General features: G+C 36.5%; 1 long non-coding RNA gene and 1 pseudogene across 1 annotated transcript in view; both read right to left on the reverse strand.

Annotated features, from left to right (window-relative positions):
- Window positions 1-6,515: 6,515 nt before the first annotated feature.
- LOC143675895 (mortality factor 4-like protein 1 pseudogene) lies at window positions 6,516-7,172 on the reverse strand (annotated as a pseudogene).
- Window positions 7,173-12,926: 5,754 nt separating this feature from the next.
- The window catches only part of LOC143678188 (uncharacterized), a 28,003-nt gene continuing 24,177 nt past the window's right edge, over window positions 12,927-16,752 (reverse strand). Inside the window, exon 3 of the long non-coding RNA XR_013173101.1 lies at window positions 12,927-13,630. This is a non-coding gene — a long non-coding RNA (uncharacterized LOC143678188). The remainder of the gene's footprint in view (window positions 13,631-16,752) is intronic.

The following is a 16,752-nucleotide window of genomic DNA, read 5'->3' on the forward strand; positions in this document are numbered from 1 at the left end:
ATAAAATGAAATCATTCACATTTGTGTAATTTATTTTCCTTTGCTCCTGAGATGTTGATTAATCTCTCTTTTCATGGATAGTTATTTAGGTGCAAAGAGAAGGCAGCTGCATATATTGGGTGATCTTAGAGATAACAAACTATGAATCTACCTACAAAAAAACTACTAATGCAATTCTTTTGCATTCAAAAACTGTGTTCACAAAAAGGTCTTATCTATTAAAAACAAAAGGTTTTAAAGTTACTATAGTCATTGTTTACAACTAATATAAAGTAGCATTTACTTCTAAGAAAGATCTTTTTGTTTTAGAATTCTGTCACAAAGGAGATGGGGATGTGATAGAGAATAAGTAAAACTTGAGAGTAGCAGAAGGGAGGGGTATATTACATTTGAACAGGTCTTTCTGTGATATGGATGTTCCAGTGATTTGGAGAGAGAAGTAGCTAATTTTGTAGCAATAAATGTCTATCTGGTATAGAGCATTTATAACTTTTCGACATCTTTTGTTATTCCTGTGTGTCATTCAGTCAAGACATTTTTATCGAAGGTTTACAATTTTGTCCCCCACACTGTTCTAGACAATTCATTTAAGTCATTGAAAGAGAAGGTAGGTTCTATGTTACAAGACCTAAAAAAGGAAATTCTATGTCATAAAGCGGATTACAAAAATGGTCTTGCTTTCATTTAATTTCATTTGAATGTACTGCCAATGTCTCTAAACATGTTATTGAGCTATCTTTATTAGTTAAAATCAAACATCATTTTCTGTATTTTATATATTTATAAATTATGTAGGTTAAAGTATAATAAAGCCATTTTAAAGGTGAAGAAAATTAATCTTTAAACTTCTTTTCCAGGGACTAGTAGATAAATGATGTATTACTTTCAATAAAATGTTGAAATTCATGCCAGTCTGAGAAATCAGTCCCAAATCTCCTATAATAAATAGTTCACCATTACACTCTGAGCTGGTGTTTGCCTTTTTTTTTAAAACTGGGAAAATAAAAGAAATAAAGATATTATTAGTAAAAAATTTAAATTTCATGTTGTCTAGGAACAAAATTCATTCACATTGAATCTCCGTGGAGGGACAAGGAAGTGATTTCTCACAACTCGAGATAAATGTTTTAGTTTGCTAAAGCTTCTGGAATGCAATATACCAAAAATGGGTTGGCTTTTTCATTGGGTATTTATTAAGTTTTAAGTTACAATTCTAAGGCCATAGAAATGTCCAAATTAAGGCATCAACAAGAGGATGTCTCCATTGAAAAAAGGCTGATAGTGTCCTAGGTTTTTTGTCTCATGGAGGGCACATGGAGACATCTGCTGGCCCTTGTCTCTTGGGTTGATTTCAAAAATAGCTCTCTCAGCTCCTGTGGGTTTCTGGCTTCTACTGGGATGTTTTCTTTCTTCAAGGATCTGTGCTTTTCTCCAAAATATTTCTCTCTTAAAGGACTACAGTAAGCAGATTAAGACTCACCTTGAATGGGGAGGGTCACATCTCCATGGAAACATCCTAGTCAAGAGGTCCCACCCAACAATAGAGCTGCCCCCACAATATTGTATTAAAAGAACATGGTTTTTCTGGGATATGCAACAGTTTCAAACCTGTACAATTGGTCATAGTTAACTGGCCTGCATCTCACATGTAGGACCTTGCTCATCCCTTCTCTTTCCTTCCCTTTGACCCCTGGTTAACTTTAAGCAAAGCTATTCCCAATTACTCCTGAGCCCTTCCTCTATTCTTTATTCAAGGCAACCTGTGGGTAGAGATCTCTGATTCCTGCTTTGAGCTCAGGTTTCATTCTACAGATTGGGCAACAAGATCCTCATAAACAGCATGGCCTTGGGATCTCATCCTACTTATGGATATCTTCTTGTCTGTAGTACAGGTTGACAGTTTTACTATGTATTTCTTGACTTATTTTTACCTTTTAGAGAATTCTGAGATACATTGCAGAGTGTAAATGTGAAATTCTTGTACTCTTGGTTATAGAGTTTTAGAATCCTACCCTAACTCAAGTCTCTTTCTTATACCATTATAACTTGTAAACTTGTCTTATTCTATCTCCTGTATGCATTTCTTAATAAATTTCAAAAGCACCCTGAGTTAGTTGTAATTTCATGGAACCCTGTGGGACACTGGCCTAAGTTTCATTCTCGAATCACATTCGAATCACATTCCAAGTTTTGAATGAGATTTTTTTTTTCTGAAGATTTAGCTTGTTTTACTTCAGTGATTCTCTTGAGTAGGATTTTTAAATAAGCCTCCCCATTCCATTAGGTCTGAAGCTAGCTGCTGTTTAAACAGGAATGTAAAACCAGAACTAGAAGAATATTTCTTTCAGAAGAACTGTGCTTTCACCATTCTAGGCTTTTGGAAGACAGAATATATATTTTTTATACAACTGAGTGGGAGGGAAGTTGCTTGCTATTGAAAAGTATTGAAGTCATTTTTGTTATGGTGAAGAGAGATAAAAGAGATTGTATATGGTAGCAAAAAACAGTAACATGTCAACTGATAAAGAAAAGATCTATAAGAGTTTTGTCAAAACATCTCAAATCATTTTTCTCTAACATGTTTGAAAATTCTACAATGGGTAATAAATTAAATGTTACTTTCATAAACATAAATATGTACCAAAAAGAACAAATGAATACAAAATTGCATATATATATATATATATATATATATATATATATATATGGCATTTGAGATTCATAAAACGTTAATATTTTCTCTTATATAAAGAGAGTTGTATGTATTGAAACATATACATGGCTATCCCATACATAAAGTGAAGAAATTAAAATTAAAAACCATAATGATTCATAACTGAATGTAAACTATTTAAGCAAGTTTTAAAATAACTTTACCATTTGAACGTTATTTATGCTCCGAAATATCGTATTTTCACCATCAAGAATGAAACACACCCTCCTTCAATCCATTTATAAATTGGGTCTTTCCCTGCTACTGATAATCTTTGATTTACTTGAAGAGAGAATAAGTGTATGGCACATACAAGGAAAACATTCTGTGATGTTCTAAAAATATCAAGGCAGCACTCTTATTCACTATTAGGGTTTTATATCATAGCCGTAAAGAATATCTTTCATTTTGAGAAGCTCATTTTTTCTTAGTAACATTTTATGACTGTATTTACTTTGGATCAAGCTACTCAAAATTTCAGTATGTATTCGCACACTATCCATTACAACCTAGGGAAACTCGTTTCCATTTCATTACATATTCTGGTATTCCTATATTTTTAAATCTTAATTCTTTCAAATAGTTACCTTCCTGTGGTCTGCAGTTCATATTACTGTTTCTTCATTTTGAATATTTATTGAAACCAACTTGATATTCTAAATTATTTCCTTTTTTGTTGAGCACAGTAGTAATAAAAGCACTCAGTCTAAGTTCCATTGTATTCCTTTCTAGCTATATTATGCATAATAATTAGCATCCAATTATCTTATTTAACTCATAAACAATTTTTAAAAGATATATCAAGCAGTTTTCTAGGTGCTAGATAAATGTACACATACACATACACACACACACACATATGTATTTTAAGTGCTGTTTGCATTCTATTTGGCTTTTTTTTTTTTTTTTTTTTTTTTTTGCATGGGCAGACACCAGGAATCAAGGACTCCGGCATAGCAGGCGAGAACTCTGCCTGCTGAGCCACTGTGGCCTGCCCTGCAATCTATTTGGAAACCTAAGAATATATTTGTAATTTATATGGTAGTTTATGAATTCCTTTACATCATCCCTTGACAGGTTAGAAGATACAAAGTAACTTTAAAAATTCTAATGTTATGATGATTTTTTTTCTTTTGTTGGCTTTAAGGTGGGAGAGCGCGTTAAAGATATTTTAATCTGAGATATACAGTATAAACCATAATCTCTCTTTTCTGCCCAGTCAGAGTTTTACTGTGGCCTCATATCTCTAGTTCCATCATGTGGATATGAAGTGATTTATAGTTATTAATAACATGTCAGTAAATTTCTTCTTTCGGTGAACATACTTTGTTGCCTAACACCTTTGAGTGGTATTTAAATTGGAAATTGAAGTAGTAACGTTTATATTAACAATTCAACTGCATTTTGCAGCACCAGCCACCTAGAAACTTTGCCAGAAGTAAGAAGACACAGTACTGAGGCAGGGTGCCCTGGAGTCTGACAGGCTGACTTTTACCTTCACCATTTGGAGGATTTTGGGTTTAGTTACTTCACTTCTCGGTGACTCTGTAAATCCATTTTTTTAAAAAATGACATACACAAAAGTAAGATCATCAGTGGATTTATATGAGGTTTAAATGAATGAATACAGGAAAAGCACAATACTGTGTAAGCACTAAATAAATGTCAGCCATTATTGTTAACATCAGTCTTTTGAGTACCTATAGGTCATTCATCTGATACATTTAACTACTGATTTCTTTTTTCTTATTTTTATGATCTTGCTTTGTTGGAAAGGTGACTTATCCATGTTTTGATTTTTGAAATATTTATAGGTTATATCAGCAAGTCATCAATAGAGAGGCATTACTCAGAAGGACAGACACATTTCAGCTTCTCCAGCAATTACAGGGCAACTGATTCCTAAAATCACCTCTCTACACCAGCGTGAGAAAAGTTAAAATTTCCTCTTGGCTTAGAGAGAGGTACATGTGGAGAGGGAGCTTATTTTAGGAAATGAAGGAAGGGCTGTGCTGCTGCTGCAAAGCAGTTCTAAAGAGATGCTATCCTAAACATCTACAGACAGGCATTATCTGCCTTCCACACACTTTCTCTTGTCTATAAATGTGGAAAGTTAACATGTGACTGGTATGCAGGGTCACCTACCTTTTCCCACTATCTTACCTGGGCTCATGCCTCCCACCGCTGCCGACGTGTCTCTTAGGTTCAGAGGAACCTCCCGTCAGCTCCAGTAAGTGGAGCAAAACGTGTTCCTGAAGTCTTGGAAATGTATGAAAGTCAAGACGGCAATTCATTTTAAAGGCTAGAGATGCAGGAAATTTCAGTTCATATACATGGTCATTTTAGCCTCCGCAGTGAGCTCATATGACACCCCAGGCAGAACTCCTACTCTGTGGTTTCGACCACTTTACAAAGGTAATAAAAAATATGCTAGACGTTGTTCTCTTTGCCTTTGCTGTTGAGAAAGAGAAGCGTGATGGGTTCATGGGAAGGGATGGAGAGGGCAGCCTTCTGTCTAGACTGCATCCATTCTGGCTTTCCAGAAAATGCCCTCAGTAGGCAGGACAGGTGGTTAATAAAGGAGCAAAAGGTATTTATCCACCCGCTGGCCCATTGTGCATTTGTGGGAATGTGTGATTTATTCGTTCCAGCTTCCCATATCTCTTTCCCACAATCTGAGGCTTATCCTGTCCCTTGCCTCTTTCTTCTGGCCTGTGGTTACCCCAAACCAAAGTCCCCTTTTAATTGTTGAATCTGCACTCAGATCTGCAGACTTTTCTTCCCAGAGAGAACCCTGCCCTTGTCTCTGACCTCCACCCAGCTCATTCCCTGTTGAAGTCTAACTTTGGCCACTGACAGAGGCTCAACCTTGCTGGAAGCCTCTCTAGCTGCATCTTGATGCATCTACTTGAGTTTTGCTCTAGGGATTCAAAGAAATAATCCTACTCAGTAGGCCAGTGCAGATCTCAGGGATCTTAGGTGTTCATTGCTGGTCTGTAAGGTGACCACAGAGGTGGAAATAATGCACTAGACCAGGTGAGGGTGGAAGATGGAAGATGGAAGCAGTTAAGGGAAACTTTTAATAAGTAGTTATTTTTTCTCTTTGAAATTAAAAAAAAACATTTTATTGAAGATCTGAAAAATAATCTTTAAAAAATTGACCTTTCTAGAAAACCGTAGCTATGCAATGCAATGTTAAACATGTGTTAGACAAATTCCAAAAAATCATGAGACACGCCACCATTCTTTAACAATCTAAGCACAGATAAAATGCCTAAGGTACAACATGGATCACTTACGAAGGATAGGCTCTGTACTTTCAGCACTATAAAAAAAGCACAAATGGGTGAGTGTGTTCAATTAATATACACTGAATTGAAACTTTGGCAATAATCAGTGCATTTTGCCATATAGAATTAATAAATATCATGAAAGCGCATAGTATCAAAGGAATAGGACCGCCAGTATTCAAGAGCAGCTTTGTCAAATAGGCCATAAAACATCGTACAGCATGTCTCTCTGTTATCTGTCACTGAATACAGTGGCAGCAATTTTGTAGTGAAAAAAAATTAAAAGGAAAAGGAGTGTAATCCTTTTAATTTTCAGTATAAAGTTAAACAGAAAACAAACATGTGTTGATTCTTTTATACACTAACATTTTGAAAGCACATCATCTGTACAAGAGATGGACTAGGGATACAAATGTGTTAAGAGAGATGCAGACATAGGTGAGTGCCGGCCATCTCCCAGGGCTCTCCGACGGGGCTCGAGAGGAGATGCTTCATAATCGCACTAAACCAAGTCACCGAATCTTTGCTCGATGCCGTAGGCGATCACGAAGATAGTTTAGTAATAAAGCAAGGCTCTTCTCATCCGGAGATGTACAGGCCAAGATGGATCCGATTCAACGCAAATCATCTCAGCAGGCGAGACCTTCCATACACCTGGGTCGCGGGGGCCTCCGGGTGAGCTGCAGGGATTTCAGCAAACTGTGCTCTCAGATCTGTACAGCGAGTGCCCAACCTTGCAATCAAGTGCTCTTTTATTCTTGCCACAACTTCATTAACAGCAAGCATATTCCTTATTGTCTGTGTTTCCCCGAGATGTCTTATAATTTGCACTAGAATGGAATGCACATTCTTCTTGGCAGGAAGGTAAATGAGCTGGTTTTGCCTGGTAATTAAGCCCCAGTCATCAGGAAGCCATGGCTTTAGTTCTTCAGGAGTCTACTTTCTTTAGCTTCAGCCCTGTTCACGAATGCTTCCTGGTTTGCAAGGGCAGGATCTGTTTTGACCCATTTCCTCCAGTGAGGCTGGGGTGCCTCGCAGGTACCATCATTTCCAAGCACCTGTTTGTCCTTTTCTGTTTTCACCTCAACATTTTTCTGCCGCTGACCAGATGTCTTCTTTCCTGGGGCAGCTCCTCTCATCTTTCACTCTCCCTATGGCTCCTGACTGGCTTTTTGAAGTTCTCTCTGTTTCTACAGATTAATGTCCACGTATTTGAGTACTCTGCTTTCTGGAACCCATTTATCCCAGTTTTTATTCCAAACACTTAACATACAAAGTGCTTCACTCATTTGTGTTTTATGGCAACATTTACACACTTTGCTTCATAAAGCAGGGGACCACGAAAGCACAGCACCCCTCACCCTCCTGAAATTTAGGCTTTGGGTCCTGCATCAGTACCTTTTATAAGTGATTTTCCCTTTCCTTCTTCCACCATCACTGCAAGTATGCACTTCCACCCCCTACCTGCTACTCCACCCGACTCAGCATCAAACATGCTGTCAGGCACTGCCAGCACACTCCTTCTACCGCCGGGTTCTAATAAGTAGTTCTTCATGTCATTCAGTCGTTCAACAGGTACTTATGGGGTGACTGTGCTGTTCTAGATTGTAGGGATACAATGATGAGCAGGGGAGAAATGTTGTGCTCTCTGTTTCTGCAAGACTTTTAATTTAGTACAATGGATTACTCAAAACAGAGACATAAGTACATTGGATGGTTCTGTTTTCAGAAGTTTTATTTCTACTGTGACTGAGAAATTACAGACTGAGTTGTAAGGCAGAGTGTCCTCAGAAAGATGGTTGGTTTTGGTTTTGGATATCTTGGCAGATTGTGATACCTGGCTGAGACGTGCATAACAGTAACTTCCTGAATAGTCCATGGACTCCATTTTATTTTATCTCTGTTTTGTTTTATCTCTTTTCTCACAGTCATTACTTATTTTAATTTTTCAGGATCTGAGCTCCCTTACTTTGTTTGCAGACTCTCTCATTATGCAGTTTTTGGTGGGATCCCTGTGAGCTTTCTTTGATGCCTTTGAAGGATGCTTTTGTGTTGTGGAAAGGATTCTTCTGAAGATACCGTTTTTTTAAGAATTAATATTTAATTATTAGAACTCCAACTCCAAAGACAGGATTCATCCTTAAACTTTAAATTCAGATTACAAATGCAATTATTCTTTATCAACAAAGTTTTAGTAATTTTGAGCATTTTGTATCTTTTTGGTTTTATTTACAAATATCACCCACCACATTCTTTGAAACATTTGTGATTAATTTTTAAATTTAGCTTTGCCAATCTTCTCTTTAAGTACTATTTTTTTTTTGACTGACAAAAATATCTCAAATACCATGGTGACTGTCACAATCTAATAAATGAAACATGAATATTGTCAAAGTAACTTCTCAGACAAATTGACTCAGAGCCTGGGTCAAAGTTTTATTAAAGGGAACAGGCTTTCTGAGCAAATAAAGACTCTTCTTGGTAGAGGCGTGTTATAGGGGAAAAAGTAGTAGATAATCATTTTAGACTGGATTTTTAAAATTCTTGCCAGGGAGACATTGCAAGATGGAATAAACACTGATTAAAGGTCCTGAGGTTTTTTGCAAGGCAGAAAGTCAGCTGGGATATTCTCAGAAGAGATTCTTAAGCTAATTAATGTCTATCAGGAAAATCTTCTGTTAATAATTAGCCCCTAGAAAGGGCTACCTATCACATTATACTGCAAAGTTCTGCCTAGACTCATGATTGGGACAACCTTCCTTTTCAAGATGGCAAATTGAATTAATATGCATGTCCCAGTGTCATTCATAACCTTGGTAAAATTTTCATTAAAACCACAAACAAGCAAATTACTCAATTAAACACTTTTGATTTGATTTACTCTGTCAGAGAAAATGATCTTTGATAGTTATAAATACTTAACATACTTACTTGGGCAGAATTATATTTTAGGAAAAAAATGCAAATACTATAGATTTTATTCTTCTAAATGTCTTTCTATAACATACTGTTCTATCCATGTTAAAAGATACTTTCGCATTAAGAAGCACTGACCTGATGACAGATGTCATTTACTGACCTGAAATCTTACAGTAGGAGGATCCTCAAGGGACCATAATATCCAGATACCAAGGCCCCCAAAAGAAAAGTGACTTGGCCGACATTATTTCACAAAGCTAGTAAGTGGTTGTAACCTTTGAGGACTGCATTTGGCTGTGTAAAAGCTGATAAACAGTGACCTGAACACACCTAATGATCAATTCTGGGTTTCTAATAACATCCTCTAAAAAAAAGAACCAGAGCTCCTTGGAGAAATGTCTGATTCTAGTGTTGAGGCAGAAAATATACAAGATAAGCCTGGAACATCTTGTAGCAACAGAAAATAAGCAAGTGCTCCAAAAAAAAAAAAGGGAGAAAGAAAATAAGCCCCCCCCAAATAAAATTATCCCACAATAATGGGGGTTATGTCAAAGAGTTAATCACATGAAAGAACTTTCAGTGACTAAAACTCAAGCAATTTAAGCAACAAAATAAAGTAGTATTGGATTTTAACCCAAAGTATAAAAATAATTATCCATGGATTGATATCAATATAAATAAATGGTGGAGAAGAGAGAAATCTTCCTTGCAGAGGAATGCCAAATAATGCATGTAGGTACTCATCCTTTAAGATGTTGGGACAAAACATGCCACTCTTTGATTGTGGACTGTGCATCATGACTTCTTTCTGAATAATACAGTTGGGAATGGGGAAATAAAATAATTTTTCAGTGGAGAAGCCTGGCACACACTGCCTTAGCCAGATGATCAAGGTCAACATCTATGGCAATTTCACATTGATAGTATGCACTTTTGATAAGGTATGATGACAACTGAGCACATTATCATCTGTGGGGAAGCTCTGTGACCTTTCTCTCCAAACTCCATAACCTCAGTTTAATCATGAGAAAATCATCAGATGATTTCCAATAAAGGCACATCCTACAGTATTCCTCAAAATGCCAAGTTCATCAAAAACAAGGAGAGTCTGACAAATTGTCACAACCAATAGGAGACTAAGGAGATACAATGACTACATGGAATGTGATATCCTGTGTGGGATCCTGGAAGAGAAAAAAAGGACATTAGGTGAAAAAACAAGAAAATCTAAATGTATGGGCTTTGGTTAACAATAATGTATCAGTATTGGTCCATGAGTTATGACAAATACACCACACTAATATTACATATTAGCAGTAGAAGACATGGAATATGTTCTAGTTTGCTAGCTGCCATAATGCAATCTACCAGAAACGGAATGGCTTTTAAAAAGGGGAATTTGATAAGTTGCTAGTTTACAATTCTAAGGCCGAGAAAATGTCCCAATTAAAACAAGTCTATAGAAATGTCCAATCAGGCATCCAGGGAAAGATACCTTGGTTCAAGAAGGCCAATGATGTTCAGTGTTTCTCAGCTGGAAGGGCACATGGCGAACATGGTGTCATCTGCTAATTTTCCCTCCTGGCTTCTTGTTTCATGAAGCTCCCCCGAAAGCGTTTTCCTTCTTCATCTCCAAAGGTCACTGGTTAGTGGGCTCTCTGCTTCTAGTGAATATGTCATTCTTCTCTTGCTCTCTCTGAATCTTCATTCTCCAAAATGTTTCCTCTTTTATAGGACTCCAAAAACTTATCAAGACTCCACCCAAATGGGTGGAGACCTGCTGTCACCTAATCCAGTTTATCAACCACTCTTGATTAAATCACACCTCCAGGGAGAAGATCTGATTACAGTTTCAAACATACAGTATTGAATAAGGATTATTCTACCTTTATGAAATGGGATTTAGATTAAAACATGGCTTTTCTAGGGGACATATATCCTTTCAAACCAGCACAGGGTATATAGGACCTCTCTCTATTATCTTCACCATTTTTCTGTAAATCTAAATTTCTTCTAAAACAAAAAGGTTTTTATAGAAAAAAAAACAATGACAAATGATTACTCAATTCTGTATTTTGAATAAGAACTACAAAGCTAAACATTTACTCTAATTGGTTGAAGTCTCTTTCATGTTACACATACTCCAAATACTTAATGTGTAGATTCCTTACTTCCGTGCTGTGCTGAATTTCAGTGTGGCCGAAATGCAAAGAGGGTCAGTTATGGGCTGACCACATCCAGGGCTTGCATCCATTCCCAGATTTCCTTGCCTCCACCAGGAAGTGTCTCATTAAAGAATTCATACTCTCCCAGACACCGAGGTCCACTGCTGCCAAAACACCTGCCTGCTGGGGCTCAGCTGGGTTTCCTCAGAGTGGTGGGTTCCTGATGGTGGGAAAGTCCCAATGGACATGTGATCTGGACTACAGGCTGCTTCCCCAGTACGGGTAACCCAGAAGACCTTGGATAATTTCCTTTCAGTCTCCACACCACCCTGTCCTTGGCTTCCCTTTCTCTCCTTAATGGCAAATCCCAGCATAAGACACTGCCAGGAGTTTGCTTAAAATGATGGCAGAAGTTTAGCAATCTTCTACACTAGCCCCTCACCTACCGCGCAGGAAACAGCAGAGTGAAGAAGTGATTTACCAGGGGTTGCCTAGTTAGCTAGTGGCCAGGCTGTAAGCAGAACACAGGGTCCTAACAGCTCCACCACTGGGATGTAAGACCCAGACACACCTGGTTTTAAACCAGAAATGCAATTGTAATGATGTAGCCAATGCAAGGTGTTAATAGTAGGTGGTATATGGGAATCTTGTATTTTATGCATGACTGTGCTGTAAACCCACAATTTCTCTAATAAAAAAATGTGAAACTGACAGAGAGAACAGGATTTGACTGTTTTTACCTCTATTGTCTCAGATGAACTATTCAATTACTTTTGGAATGACATATTAAATCCCTACTGGGTTTTAATTAGAATTTCCTTAAACCTATAAATTATTTCTGAGAAATTTGGTATCTAGTCATTCTATGCATATTATGTTTTCCTATATTTGGCTGCTTGGTAGTGAAGCAATGCACTTCTCTATAATTCATGAGTCAAGCAGGGAATTACAATTAAAATGAGAAAATATTATAAAATATTTTGAGCTGAATGATGATGACTATTTGGCATATCAAAACTTGTGAGATCCAGCTAATATAGGGCTTACAGAAAAATTTGTAGCATTAAATGCTGTTTTAGTGGTATCATTTTCCTGAGCTATTTCCCACAATGATTGCTTATTTTTATTTACTAATGCCTCTAAATATCAGTCTATTTTACCATATAACATTAATTTCTCAAGTTAAATGCCCAAGGTAAACACTACACCCAAGTAATATTGATGACTACAGCTTATGGGATAAACAATGAAATACAGGCTAAAATAGTATAAGTTTTTTTTTTAAGTGGTATTTCTAGTATTTTTAGAAATTTAAACAGTACATATCAATAGTTAAGAAGCATAATGACCACTGTCTAAATGTACAAAGAAAATTTGAAATAATTTGTAATAATGGAACCAGACAATTTATCATTTCAAAGTCTTATATGAGATTTTGGCATTAAGGTCAAGCCATTGAAATCTAAATATACTTTCTTAATACGTTGGGCTTAGAGATGCCAATTAAATTATCCCAGGTTTTAGGTCTATAATTTGGGCAGCTGCCAATAACAGCTTATATTAATAGTGTACACATTTATAAATATTTGATTAAAAAACAGTAGCAATATTCAAATCACACATGTTATTTTCTACAAAAATACAACTTTCAAACTTTAAAAAATTACCTGGGTATAAATGTTTACTTTAGGAAATTGGAAAATACAGACAAATAAAAAAAGTTACATATAATTCCATCACACAAAGGTAATTACCATCCACAATTTAATATACATCCTTGCAGATATTTATATATTTATATTAAACTTTTATCTAATTAACAGAATAGCTTAACTATTTAGCATAGCATACATTAAAATGGCACTCAAGTTCAAATATGATTAAAATAAATGCCTAGGTAAAATTGTTAGTTTGTCACTAAACTCAACTGTTATCAATGAAGACTTCCTTAAGCTTTCTACTTTCACCAAATGTTTACATATTGGACTTCTTGGCAGCAAAGAATTAAGCAGAAAGTAATAGATTGGAAGGCTATTAGGCACTACTCAGTTGGAGAACCAGGTTTGAGAAATGATAAGGAATCAAGCAGAGCTCCATAGTAGGAATTATTGCCAGGTCTTGCTCCAGAAGTCCACCAAGATTGAAACCATTGTCATCCCCACTGTGTAGACATAGCTCTCACCCCATGTGCTGCCATGAGACAAGGCCACCAGCACCACTGCTTATGCTGTAACTGGACATTGGATGCCGCAAGATCAGAAGACCATGAAAAGAATGAAGAGATCTCTGCAAGTTCAAAGAGGATACAGTAGAACTACATTGGGTTCTGGAAAGTAGGATTCAGTGGAATGGCCTCGGTATGTTTTTGGAGCTAGACAGAAAGTCATTAAATGTATAGGAGCCAAAAATACTGGAGTAATTTGTGGGAGCATGTCTCTGGTAACAGTTTCAGCTTGGCCAGGATGGTGATTCTGTTACTCTTGGCAGTCCTTTGGGCAACAAATGAGGAATGATTCTCCAGCAGTGTCATTTTTTCTGGAGATCTGAAAAAGGTCAGATGCATAGATTGGTCAGATATTGGTATCAATCCATGGATAATTATTTTTATGCTTTGGGTTATAATCCAGTACTACTTTATTTTGTTGCCTTTGACTCGGGGCTGAGTAATACTCTCCTCCTTTCACTGATATAAGAGGAATTAAATACTTTGCCCAATATCTAAGAACTAGAAAGTGGCAGAGACTAGTTGAAATCCAGCTAAGTGAAAGTCTATACTTTTACAAACTAGGTGACATAATGCTGCTAGAGCAGGGGTCTACAAACTGGGGCTCCTGTTCTCTGGGGGTTACCCAATGACTGTGCAATGTGGACAGAGGCACAGATAGGCATTCAGGAATCAATTTCCAGATCTTTTACCCTTCTTTATGTATTTCCTAAAGCTGATCTCCCCAAGAAAGCACAAGCTCTGGAGCTGTGTTAAAGGTTGTCCTTTTCCACCTCCCAATTCATAACAGTGCTTACCCACTCTACACTATCAAGGCATGTGTGCTGGTTTGAAAGGAAGTATGCCCCCTAAGAAAAGCCATGTTTTAATATAAATCTCATTTCTTGAAGGTAGAATAATCCCTATTCAATACTGTATATTTGAAACTGTAATGAGATCATCTCCCTGGTTGATGTGATTTAGTTAAGAATGGTTGTTAAACTGGATGACATGTCTCCACCCATTTGAGTGGGTCTTGATTAGTTTCTGAAGTCCTATAAAAGAGGAAACATTTTGGAGAATGAGAGATTCAGAGAGATTCAGAGAGAGCAGAGAATGCTGCAGCACCACGAAGCAGAGAGTCCACCAGCCAGCGACCTTTGGAGATGAAGAAGGAAAACACCTCCCGGGGAGCTTCATGAAACAGGAAGCCAGGAGACAAAGCTAGCAGATGACACCATATTTGCCATGTGCCCTTCCAGCCAAGAGAGAAGCCCTGACTGTGTTCGCCATGTGCCGTCTCACTTGAGAGAGAAACCCTGAACTTCATCGGCCTTCTTGAACCAAGGTATCTTTCCTTAGATGCCTTTGATTGGACATTTCTTTAGACTTGTTTTAATTGGGACATTTTCTCAGCCTTAGAACTGTAAACTAACAACTCATTAAATTCCCCTTTTTAAAAGCCATTCCGTTTCTGGTATATTGCATTCCGGCAGCTAGCAAACTAGAACAGCATGCTTCTGATCTGCCTCAGATCCTACTGCAATGTCCTGCCCGAAGGTGTACAATCTTCTGGGGAGCCAAAAGAGAACAATTCTAACTCTATTTTTATAATTTTATTCTTTTTAAAAACTAGCATTTACTATGTTCTCAGCATTATTCTCAGCTTTTATAAATAGAGCCCACTTTATTCCCAAACCTCTATGAGATGTATACTAGTTTCATTCCCCATTTATAGATACTGAAGCTGGGACACAGAGAGGTTAAGTAATTTGTCAATGACTGAGCTGTGTTGGAGCTGGAGTTATGGCCCCCAAGTCTGGACTCTTCAACCACTGCAGTATGGCACAAGGAAGACTTCTTTAATCAAGTACCCTACCTAGCCCTCCATCTTATCTGGCTCATTGAAAACATGCATAGCCACTTAAAATGGTCCTTTTATGACTAAAAATTATCAAAATTATAATAATTCATGCTTTTTATATTAAACTTGAATGAAAATAAATAGGACACATTAACATCAAAATTTATCCAATTAGCATAAATATCCATGGCAGGAACAGAATGAAAATACATTTTCAAGGAGAAAAAGGAAACAAGGTAAACATATTCTACTGTTGAAGAGCTGGTGTGTATGTCCATGTGTGTGTGCATTTATGGTTGCTTTAAGGAATGATGGTATCAAATTGCTGGTACTTGGATTCATTTAAGTTCTTTTTTTTTTTTTTTTTTTTTTTTTTTTAACAGAAATCAAACAATAAGAATTTAATGTTTAAGTTGTGGAAACTGCTAAAATAGAAAATGATGGGGTGTTTTTTGTTGTATTGTGTGTGCGTTTAGAAAAATCAAAGAAAAATAATTCTGAAAGTCTTTCAAGGCTTGTAACTTTATACTTAATTGATCATCACCAACAACTAGGACATATTTTGGAGCCTGACTTCAGGTGCTACAATTGTTGATACTGCTCTGTAGTTTTTAAAAGCCTTTTTCTTTGCTTCTAGGTTCTTTAAAACAATTATATAATTGCTTCTCTTTATGGCCTCTTCAAATATCATGATGACTGTATATGCAAAACACAGCATTTCAACTTTTACATGTAAGAGGTATAAACAGATGTGATAAGTCTGAAGTTACATACTTAGTAACTTGAAATTAAAAAGAGAGACCAGCAATTTAGTATTTTCATTGAAGAGAGAGTTTTCAAAAGAGTTACATTTTGAACAGGAACACAGCTTTCACAATAGATGCCCTCATAAAAAGATCAGGCCAGACTTCAGAATACCGTGCACTCTCCTACTGCATAAGCAATTCTGTTTGTTCTGCATTTTAATATTTTTTTTTTTAATTTTTTTTTTTTTTATTAACGGAAAGAAAAAAAAGAAATTAACACAACATTTAGAAATCATACCATTCTACATATGCACTCAGTAATTCTTAACATCATCACATAGATGCATGATCATTGTTTCTTAGTACATTTGCATCAGTTTAGAGGAACTAGCAACACAACAGAAAAAGATATAAAATATTAATATAAAGAAAAGAAATAAAAGTAGTAGTAATAGTAAAAAACAACAACAACAAACAAACCAACAAGCAAACAAAAACAAAAAAAAACCCTATAGCTCAGATGCAGCTTCATTCAGTATTTTAACATGATTACTTTACAATTAGGTATTATTGTGCTGTCCATTTTTGAGTTTTTGTATCTAGTCCTGTTGCACAATCTGTATCCCTTCAGCTTCAATTACCCATTGTCTTACCCTGTTTCTAACTCCTGCTGAACTCTGTTACCAATGACATATTTCAAGTTTATTCTCGAATGTCCGTTCACAACAGTGGGACCATACAGTATTTGTCCTTTAGTTTTTGGCTGGATTCACTCAGCATAATATTCTCTAGGTCCATCCATGTTATTACATGGTTCACAAGTTTATCTTGTCTTAAAGCTGCATAATATTC

This window comes from Tamandua tetradactyla, chromosome 3, assembly GCF_023851605.1.
Source record: "Tamandua tetradactyla isolate mTamTet1 chromosome 3, mTamTet1.pri, whole genome shotgun sequence".
In the NCBI taxonomy this organism is placed as follows: Eukaryota; Metazoa; Chordata; class Mammalia; order Pilosa; family Myrmecophagidae; genus Tamandua; species Tamandua tetradactyla.